The sequence below is a fragment of the Crassostrea angulata genome, chromosome 9 (genome assembly GCF_025612915.1).
Source record: "Crassostrea angulata isolate pt1a10 chromosome 9, ASM2561291v2, whole genome shotgun sequence".
NCBI lineage: Eukaryota > Metazoa > Mollusca > Bivalvia > Ostreida > Ostreidae > Magallana > Magallana angulata.
In genome coordinates, this window is record NC_069119.1 from 14,863,199 (window position 1) to 14,874,998 (window position 11,800).

The window sequence follows — 11,800 nt, forward strand, 5'->3', positions numbered from 1 at the left end:
TTTATCGTTTTCAAGTTATTCGTAATAGAATTTACGAGTCTCTTGGTCCCTAATTAAAGGGGCCAGCCCCTTTTTCTTGATTTTATTGGATAGAACTTTTGATTCTCTACTACTTTTGTTCTATATGTCTTGTCAAAATATCAACTGATAAAAAGATACTGATCAAAACATATGGAAATTTTGATTCGAAATCTGTACCCCATTTTTGTGCCTAAGCGAGCTCCAAGGAATAGCGCCACTGGTGCAAAACAACTAAATAGTGCACAACTTCAAACCATGCTCTACCTATCCTGAAAATTTCAAAGTCATATCTCTTATAGTTTCTGAGATCAACTCTGCACAAAATTGGTCGTAAAAAATTACAAAATCGACCGTAAATCCGGACCGGAAGTGACGACGACAAAAAATTCAAAAAAACATATAAAATTCAGATAACTTCCCATCATCTGTGAAAAAATTGTTCAGATCGGTTGAGTAGTTTTCGAGAAATCGCGTGCACAAAATTTGGAAAAAAAAAATAATAATAAACTGTACGAAAACAATAAGGTCTTCCGTTGGAAACGGAAGACCTTAATTATCTTGTAAACAGAAATTGGATATAATATATACATTTTGTTTTTCCTCAAAGGTTGGATGTTCCAAGTTTCTGTTACCTTTAGTATCTCGTTAAGAAAAGAGTTTTATCTCGGGACCGGAAACGGACAAACGGAAGTGATTAAGGAAATTAAAAGTAGATATTTTTAGTACATTTACCTACGGAACGTTACTGTTCTTCACATTGAGTAAAATGTTAAAAAAATCTAAAGTAAAAAAAGTCATCTGCTTGAATGCTTCAAGTGAGAACCGGAAGTGACGTACGACAAAATGAAACCCGTTAAACACATGTACAAACAAATGTTCATCATCCATATAAGTTTGTTGTCTTGATCTTTCACAGTTTCTGAGATCTTGCGAGTACTTTATGTTTTTATAAAATAAGGCTATTCGAGATATTTGAGATATCTCACCGAAAGTGGATTTTTTTTTTACCATTTGAATATGACCTTTTATATTTCTTTAGCTTAAATGTTACTTCCAGGCTAAGTAAACAAAATAATTTTTAAACAATCAAAATTTTTTGTACTTCCTTTGACGACCGGAAGTTACGCCGGATTAAACAAAATAGTGGTAACACATGTACATACATTGGTCTATCATTCCACAAAGTTTGGTTGTTCAAGTCGTTACCGTTTTTTAGATCTCGTCAAAATAAGAATTTTTGACTCGGGACAGGAAACGGACAAACGGAAGTGCTCAATGAAAATTAAATTTATAATTTCTTGTTTACTTGCCTATCTTACATTATTATTTATCGAAATAACTAAAACTATCAAAGGAAAAAAGTTAAACTGACAAACAGCTCGATTTGTTTGAACTCTTCCGGTGTGGACCGGAAGTGACGGAAGACAAAATAAAAGCGTTTAAACACATCTTCAATCAAATGTCTATCATACGTGAATGTTTCGTGCTTTGATCACTTTTAGTTTCTGAGATATCACGGGTACAAAATGTGTTTTATAAAAGCTACCTGAGATAATTGAGATATCTCACCGGAAGTAGAATATTTTTGTTGATATTACATCGCAGAGATATCCTATGTATAGATTTATACCTTTATAATTTTTGTATGGACAAAACAATTAATGCCTAAAAATAATTATTTTTGAAGTGCTTCCGGTGACGACCGGAAGTTACGACGAACAAAACAAAAGTGTTTAAACACATCTACAGCTATAGGTCTATCACCCCACAAAGTTTGGATGTTCAAGTCTTTACTGTATTTGAGATCTCGAGGTGACAAGCTTTTTGTCGCGGGACAGGAAACGGACGAACGGAAGTGAATTTAGAAAATCTTTTACTAAAAACCACTAGATGTTTATATTTTCAGTCATTCCTGAAAATTTAATAAAAATTCATCAAGACATCTCTGAGAAATTCACAAGACAAAAAGGGGAAAAAAATAATAATAATAATAACTAGACTCTTGTTGCTATAGCAACAAAAAGGTCTTCCGTTCCTCATGTATTAATCTGTACAAAAAGTCAATTTCTCTTGTAAACAGAAAATGGATATAACATATACTGTAAAGGAATTCCAAAGAAATAAAAACAAAAAACAAAAACACAAAATGTCAATTTTTGAGTACTTTCTGTGACGACCGGAAGTTACGCCGGATCATACAGAACATAGTAAACATATCTTCATACATTGTTTTGTCTTTCCTCGGAGTTTTGATGTTCAAGTTTTTGTAAGTTATAATATCTCTTTGAAAAAAGGTTTTTAGTCTCAGTACCGGAAACGAACAAACGGAAGTGATTTAAGAAATTAAAAGTAGATATTTTAGTACATTTACCTACGGTACGTTTCTGTTCATCAAATTAAGTAAAATATTAAAACAAATCTAAAGATAAAAAAAACCTTCTATTCCTTGAACGCTTCAAGTGAGAACCGGAAATGACGTACGACCAAATGAAACCAGTTAAACACATGTTTAATCAAATGTTAATTATACATATAAATTTTGTTTCTTGATCTCTCAAAGTTTCTCAGATCTTGTGGGTACTTTGTTTTTTAAAAAAGAAGGCTACCTGAGATATTTGAGATGTCTCACCGGAAGTAGAACTTTTTGTTGTTTATTTATAATGTGTATATGACCTTTTGTATTTCTATAGCTTAAATGTTACTTCCATGCTAATTAACCAAATATTTTAAAAAAATCAAAATTGGGTGTACTTCCTGTGACGACCGGAAGTTACGCCGGAAAAAACAAACTAATGTGAACCCATGAACATACATAGATCTATCATCCCACAATGTTTGGTTGTTCAAATAGTTACCGTTTTTAAGATCTTGTCGAAATAAGGTTTTTGGTCTCTGGACAGGAAACGGACAAACGGAAGTGCGCAATGTAAATTGTATTAAAAATTTCTTGTATACTTACCTTTTGTACATAATTGTTGATTAAAAAAACTTAAAATATCAAAAGAAAACAGTTAAACTTATAAACAGCTTGATTTTTTTTAAGTCTTCCTGTGTGGACCGGAAGTGACGGAAGACAAAATGAAACCGGTTAAACATATCTTCAATCAAATGTCTATCATTCATGAAAGTTTCATGATTTGATCATTTACAGTTTCTGGGATCTCGCGGGTACAAAAAGTGTTTTAAAACAGCTACCTGAGATAATTGAGATATCTCACCGGAAGTAGAATTTTTTTGTTGATATAACATCGCATAGATAACTTATGTATAGAATTATAGTTTTAAGTTTATTATATGGAAAAGAAATTCAATGCGTAAAAACAATAATTTTTGAAGTGCTTCCGGTGACGACCGGAAGTTACGACGAACAAAACAAAATAGTTTAAACACATCTACAACTATAGGTCTATCATCCCACAAAGTTTGGGTGTTCAAAACTTTACCGTTTTTGAGATCTCGAGGTGACAAGCTTTTTCAATGCGGGACAGGAAACGGACGATCGGAAATGAATTTTGAAAAAATGAAAAAAACGCCTAGAGATATTATCATTCTCTCTCATTCCAGGAAATTTCCAAAAAATCTATCCTGCCATCTCCGAGAAATCTTGTGGACAAAAAAAAGGAAAAAAAAAAATAATAATAAAAAACCTTACAATCACTATAAGGTCTTCCGTTGGAAACGGAAGACCTTAAAAAGAAACATTACAATCACTATAAGGTCTTCCGTTGGAAACGGAAGACCTTAATAAGAAACATTACAATCACTATAAGGTCTTCCGTTGGAAACGGAAGACCTTAATAAACTAGACTCTTGTTGCAAAAGCAACAAAAAGGTCTTCCGTTTTGATTTACATGTATCAATTTAACTGTAAGACATTACTTCTCTCACATAGAAAAAATAGTGGATGTGATAATTATTGTGAATGATATATCCAGACGTTACTTCTATGTAAAACAACCGGAATAAAAAAGAAATCAGTTTTTGAAGTACTTTCTGTGACGACCGGAAGTAACGACGAACTAAACAAAACATGTTAACCAGTTTTACTATCATAAGTCAATCTTTCGTCAAAGTTTGGTTGTTCGCATCTCTGCCAAATTTGAGATATCTTTGAAACAATGTTTTCTGTCTCGGGACCGGAAACGGACGAACGGAAGTTTTTTAAAAAAGGGCTCGTATTTCGCATACATTTGCTTAGCGTGCATCACTGTTTATGGGGCTAGATAAAACACACAAGAAGGTTAGTTAAACTTGTTAAAATCATGATTTGTTTGAACCCTTACGGTGGGAACCGGAAGTGACAGTTGACAAAATAAAACCCGTAAAACACATTTTCAATTAAATGTCTATCATTCACGAAAGCTTTGTGTCTCAATCACTTACAGTGACAAAAATCTCGCGGGCATCACATTTGGAAAAGCTACATAGAGATATTTGAGATATCTCAACGGAAGTAAAATTTATTTGCTAATTTAACATTATATATATGTAATAACTAAGATTGTATACTGATATATTCATTCTATGTCTTATATATAAATTAAGAAAAAAAAATTGATGAGCTTCCGATGACGACTGGAAGTTACGCCGAACCAAACAAAATAGTGTAAACACATGTACATACATAGGTATATTATCCCACAAAGTTGGATTGTTCAAGTCAATACTGTTTCTGGGATCTCGTCGAAATAAGGTTTTTTGTCTCGGAACAGGAAACAGACAAACGCAAGTGCTCAAAGTAAATTGTATTAAATATTATTTGTATACTTGTCCTTTGTACTTTATTGTTCATCGAGCACACTACAAATGTCAGAAGAATTATGTTAATTTGATTAACAGCTCGATTTGTTTGAAGTCTTTCTGTGTGGACCGGAAGCGACGGAAAACAAAATGAAACCAGTTAAATACATTTTCCATCAAATGTCTATCATCCATGAAAGTTTTGTGCTTTGATCACATTTAGTTTCTGAGATCTCGTTTGTACGAAATGTGTTTTAAAAAAGCTACCTGAAATATTTGAGATCTCTCACCGGAAGTAGATTTTTGTTGTTGATATAACATCGCATAGATAACTTATGCTTAAAATTTATACTTATATATTTATTTTATGAAAAAGGAATTAAATGCGTAAAAGAAGTTATTTTTTTATGTGCTTCCGGTGACGACCGGAAGTTACGCCGAGCAAAACAAAATAGTGGGAACACATCTACATACATTGGTCTATCATCCCACTTAGCTTGATCGTTTAAGTCGTTACCGTTTTTGAGATCTCGCCGAAAAAAGGTTTTTTGTCTCGGGACAGGAAACGGACGACCGGAAGTGTTCAATGTAAATTGTATTTAATATTTTTGTTGTACTTGCCTTTTCTACTTAATTGTTCATCGACTTCACTACAAATATAAAAGAAAAACAGTTTAACGAATAAACGGCTCTATTTGTTTGAACTCTTTCTGTGTGGACCGGAAGTGACGGAAGATAAAACAAAACCGGTTAAACACATCTTCAATCAAATGTCTATCATCCATGAAAGTTTTGTGCTTTGATCACTTACAGTTTCTGAGATCTCGTTTATACAAAATGTGTTTAAAAAAAGCTACCTGAGATATTTAAGATATCTCACCGGAAGTAGAATTTTGTTGTTGATATAACATCGCAAAGATAACTTAAGCATAAGATTTATACTTATATATTTATTTTATGATAAAGGATTTAAATGCGTAAAAGTAGTTATTTTTTATGTGCTTCCGGTGACGACCGGAAGTTACGCCGAGCAAAACAAAATAGTGGGAACACATCTACATACATTGGTCTATCATACCACTAAGTTTGATTGTTTAAGTCGTTACCGTTTTTGAGGTCCCGTCGAAACAAGGTTTTTTGTCTCGGGACAGGAAACGGACGACCGGAAGTGCTCAATGTGAATTGTATTTAAAATTTCATTTGTACTTGCGTTTTCTACTTAATTGTTCATCGACTTCACCACAAATATAAAAGAAAAACAGTTTTATGGATAAACGGCTCTATTTGTTTGAACTCTTTCTGTGTGGACCGGAAGTGACGGAAGAGAAAACGAAACCGGTTAAACACATCTTCAATCAAATGTCTATCATCCATGAAAGTTTTGTGCTTTGATCACTTATAGTTTCTGAGATCTCGTTTGTACAAAATGTGTTTCAAAAAAGGTACCTGAGATATTTGAGATATCTCACCGGAAGTAGATTTTTGTTGTTGATTAAACATCGCATAGATAACCTATGCATAGATTTTTCCTTATATATTTATTTTATGGAAAAGGAATTTTATGCGCAAAAGTAGATATTTTTAAAGTGCTTCCGGTGACGACCGGAAGTTACGACGAACAAAACAAAATAGTTTAAACACATCTACAGCTATAGGTCTATCATCCCACAAAGTTTTGATGTTGAAGTTTTTACCGTTTCTGAGATCTCGTTGATACAAGCTTTTTCAATGCGGGACAGGAAACGGACGACCGGAAATGAATTTTGACAAAATGAAAAAAACGCCTCGAGATATTGTCATTCTCTTTCGTTCTAGAAAATTTCATAAAAATCTATTCACCCATCTCTGAGAAATCTTGTGGACAAAAAAAGGAAAAAAAAATAATAATAATAACTAGACACTTGTTGCAAAAGCAACAAAAAGGTCTTCCGTTTTGATATACATGTATCAATTTAACTGTAAGACATTGCTTCTCTTACATGGAAAAAAAGTTGATATGATAATTATTGTGAATGATATATCCAGACGTTACTTACATGTAAAACAACGAGAATGAAAAAGAAATAAATTTTTGAAGTACTTTCTGTGACGACCGGAAGTAACACCGATCTAAACAAAAATGTTAACCATTTGTACAATCATAAGTCAATCTTGCCTCAAAGTTTGGTTGTTCACGACTCTGCCAAATCTATGATCGCTTTGAAACAATATTTTTTGTCTCGGGACCGAAACAGACAAACGAAAGTGATTAATAAAAACAAAAGCTGGTATTTCTCGTACATTTGCTTAATGTACATCACTGTTTATCAGGCTAGATGAAATTCCTAAAAAGTCAGCTAAACTTGTTAAAAACAGGATTTGTTTGAACCCTTCCGGTAAGAACCGGAAGTGACAGTTGACAAAATTAAACCCGTTAAACACATCCCCAATCAAAATTCTATCAAACAATCTATGAAAGATTCGTGTCTCAATCACTTACAATGACGAAAATATTGCAGACATCAAATTTGTAAAAAGAAAAGCTACATAGAGATATTTGAGATATCTCACCGGAAGTAAAATTTATTTGCCAATTTAAAATTATATAGATGACATATGTAAAATTGTATACTGATATTTTCATTTTATGTAAAATGAATAAAACAAATTTTTGAAGTGCTTCCGGTGACGACCGGAAGCTACGCCGAACAAAACAAAATAGTGTAAACACATGCACATACATAGGTCTATCATCCCACAAAGTTTTATCGTTCAACTTGTCACCGTTTTTGAGATCTCCAGGAATCAAGGTTTTTTGTCTCGGGACAGGAAACGGACAAACGGAAGTGCTCAATGTAAATTGTATTTAATATTTTTTTTGTACTTGCCCTTTCTACTTAATTGTTCATCGACTTCACTACAAATATCAAAGAAAAACAGTTAAACTGATAAACAGCTCGATTTGTTTGAACTCTTCCTGTGTGGACCGGAAGTGACGGAAGACAAAACGAAACCGGTTAAACACATCTTCAATCAAATGTCTATCATCCATGAAAGTTTTGTGCTTTGATCACTTATAGTTTCTGAGATCTCGTTTGTACAAAATGTGTTTCAAAAAAGCTACCTGAGATATTTGAGATATCTCACCGGAAATAGAATTTTTTTGTTGATATAACATTGCATTGATAACGTATGTATAGATTTATACTTCTATATCTATTCTATGGCAAAAGAATTTAATGCGTAAAAATAGTTAATTTTGAAGAGCTTCCGGTGACGACCGGAAGTTACGCCGAACAAAACAGAATAGTGTAAACACATGCACATACATAGGTCTATCATCCCACAAAGTTTTATCGTTTAACTTGTCACCGTTTTTGAGATCTCATCGAAATAAGGTTTTTTGTCTCGAGACAGGAAACGGACGAACGGAAGTGCTTAATGTAAATTTTATCAGTTATTTTTTGTATACTTGCCCTTTGCATTTTATTGTTCATCGAGCACACTACAGATATCAAAGACAAAACGTTAAACTGATAAACAGCTCGATTTGTTTGAACTCTTCCTGTGTGGACCGGAAGTGACGGAAGACAAAATGAAACCGGTTAAACACATCCTCAATCAAATGTCTCTCATCCATAATAGTCTTGTGCTTTGATCTCTTATAGTCACTGATATCTCGTTTGTACAAAATGTGTTTCAAAAAAGCTACCTGAGATATTTGAGATATCTCACCGGAAGTGGAATTTTGTTGTTGATATAACATCGCAAAGATTACTTTTGTGTAGATTAATGCTTAAATATTTATTCTATTGAAAAGGAATTTAATGCGTAAAAGTTGTTAATTTTGAAGTACTTCCGGTGACGACCGGAAGTTACGACGAACAAAACAAAATAGTTTAAACACATCTACAACTATAGGTCTATCATCCCACAAAGTTTGAATGTTAAAGTCTCTACCGTTTTTGAGATCTCGAATGTACAAGCTTTTTCAACGCGGGACAGGAAACGGACGACCGGAAATGATTTTTGAGAAAATGAAAAAAACGCCTCGAGATATTAACACTTTCTATTAGTCCTGAAAATTTCAAGAAAATCTATCCAGCCATCTCTGAGAAATCTTGTGGACAAAAAAAGGGGAAAAAAAAAATAATAATAATAAAAAACCTTACAATCACTATAAGGTCTTCCGTTGGAAACGGAAGACCTTAACTAGACACTTGTTGCAAAAGCAACAAAAAGGTCTTCCGTTTTGATATACATGTATCAATTTAACTGTAAAACATTGCTTCTCTCACATAGAAAAAAAGTGGATATGATAAATATTGTGAATAATCTCAATCACTTACAGTGACAAAAATTTCACGGACATCAAATTTGTAAAATGGAAAGCTACACAGAGACATTTGAGATATCTCACCGGAAGTAAAATTTATTTGCTAATTTAACATTATATAGATGACATATGTAAGATTATATACTGATATTTTCATTTTATGTAAAATGAATAAAATATGAAGAAAACAAAATTTTTGAAGTGCTTCCGGTGACGACCGGAAGTTACGCCGAACAAAACAAAACAGTGTTAACACATGTTCATACATAGGTCTATCATCCCACAAAGTTTGGTTGTTCAAGTCGTCACCGTTTTTGAGATCTCGTCGAAATAAGGTTTTTTGTCTCGGGACAGGAAACGGACATGCGGAAGTGCTCAATGTAAATTGTATTAAACATTTCTTGTATACTTGCCTTTTGTACGTTATATTTCATTTATCTAGCTAAAAATGTCAAAGAAAAACAGTTAAACTGATAAACAGCTCGATTTGTTTGAACTCTTCCGGTGTGTACCGGAAGTGACGGAAGACAAAATGAAACCAGTTAAACATATCTTCAATCAAATGTCTATCATCCACGAAAGTTCCGTGTCTTGATCACTTATAGTTTCTGAGATCTCGCGGGTACAAAATGTGTTTTAAAAAGGCTTCCTGAGATGATTGAGATATCTCACCGGAAGTAGAATTTTTTTGTTGATTTAACATTGCATAGATAAGTTATGCATAGAATTATACTTATTTATTTAATTTACGGAAAATGAATTTAATGCGTAAAATAACTATTTTTGAAGTGCTTCCGGTGACGACCGGAAGTTACGACGAACAAAACAAAAGTGTTTAAACACATCTACATACACAGGTCTATCATCCTACAAAAATTGGTTGATCAAGTCTTTGCCATCTTTGAGGTCTCGAGGTGACAAGCTTTTTAATTGCGGGACAGGAAACGGACGACCGGAAATGAATTTTTAAAAAATGAAAAAATCATTCCTACACTTTATCATTCTCTATTATTCCTGAAAATTTCAAGAAAATCTATCCAGTCATCTCTGAGAAAATCGGGGAAAAAAATAATAATAATAATAATAATAATAAAAAGAAACATTACAATCACTATAAGGTCTTCCGTTGGAAACGGAAGACCTTAATAAGAAACATTACAATCACTATAAGGTCTTCCGTTGGAAACGGAAGACCTTAAAAACCTTACAATCACTATAAGGTCTTCCGTTGGAAACGGAAGACCTTAACTAGACTGTTGTTGCTATAGCAACAAAAAGGTCTTCCGTTCCTCACATATAAATCTGTACAAAAGATCCATTTCTCTTGTAAACAGAAAACGGATATAATTTATATTGTAAAGGAATTCCCAAGAAGTAAACAAAACAAAAAGACAAAACGTCATTTTTTGAGTACTTTCTTTGACGACCGGAAGTTACGCCGGATCATACAGAACATAGTAAACATATCTTCATACATTGCCTTGTCTTTCCTCAAAGTTGAGATGTTCAAGTTTTTGTTAGTTATAATATCTCGTTGAGAAAAGGTTTTTGTCTCGGGACCGGAAACGAACGAACGGAAGTGATTAAGAAATTGAAAATACGTATTTTAGTACATTTACCTATGATACGTTATTGTTCATCACATTGAGTAAAATGTTAAAAAATTCTAATGTTAAAACAAAACAAAAAATCTTTTATTGCTTGAACACTTCGAGTGAAAACCGGAAGTGACGTACGACCAAATGGAACCCGTTCAACACATGTTCATTCAAATGTCCATTATCCATACAAGTTTTGTGTCTTGGTCTCTCACTGTTTCTGAGATCTTGGGGGTAGTTTGTTTTTTTAAAAGAAGGCTATCTGAGATAGTTGAGATGTCTCACCGGAAGTAGAACTTTTTTTGGCTTTTTTACCATGTGTGGATGACCTCCTGTATTTTTGTAACTAAAATGTTACTTCCATGCTAAATAACCAACATATTTTTTAAAAATCAAAATTTGGTGTACTTCCTGTGACGACCGGAAGTTACGCCGGTTAAAACAAAATAGTGTTAACACGTGTTCATACACAGGTCTATAATCGTACAAAGTTTGGTTGTTGAAGTCGTTACCGTGTTTGAGATCTCTTCGATATAAGGTTTTTTGTCTCGGGACAGGAAACGGACAAACGGAAGTGCTTAATGAAATTTTATTTTTTTATATCTTGTTTAATTTCATATTTAAGGTCTTCCGTTTCCAACGGAAGACCTTATAGTGATTGTAATGTTTCTTTTTATTATTATTATTATTTTTTTCCCCTTTTTGTCTTGTGAATTTCTCAGAGATGTCTTGATGAATTTTTATTAAATTTTCAGGAATGACTGAAAATATAAACATCTAGTGGTTTTTAGTAAAAGATTTTCTAAATTCACTTCCGTTCGTCCGTTTCCTGTCCCGCGACAAAAAGCTTGTCACCTCGAGATCTCAAATACAGTAAAGACTTGAACATCCAAACTTTGTGGGGTGATAGACCTATAGCTGTAGATGTGTTTAAACACTTTTGTTTTGTTCGTCGTAACTTCCGGTCGTCACCGGAAGCACTTCAAAAATAATTATTTTTAGGCATTAATTGTTTTGTCCATACAAAAATTATAAAGGTATAAATCTATACATAGGATATCTCTGCGATGTAATATCAACAAAAATATTCTACTTCCGGTGAGATATCTCAATTATCTCAGGTAGC

At 33.2% G+C, this 11,800-nt stretch overlaps 1 long non-coding RNA gene across 1 annotated transcript; it reads left to right on the forward strand.

Annotated features, from left to right (window-relative positions):
- The first annotated feature begins 9,993 nt into the window (after window positions 1–9,993).
- LOC128162929 (uncharacterized) lies at window positions 9,994–10,324 on the forward strand. Its single transcript, XR_008240738.1, has 2 exons — window positions 9,994–10,194; window positions 10,248–10,324. It is a non-coding gene; the product is annotated as an uncharacterized LOC128162929 (long non-coding RNA).
- Window positions 10,325–11,800: the final 1,476 nt, after the last annotated feature.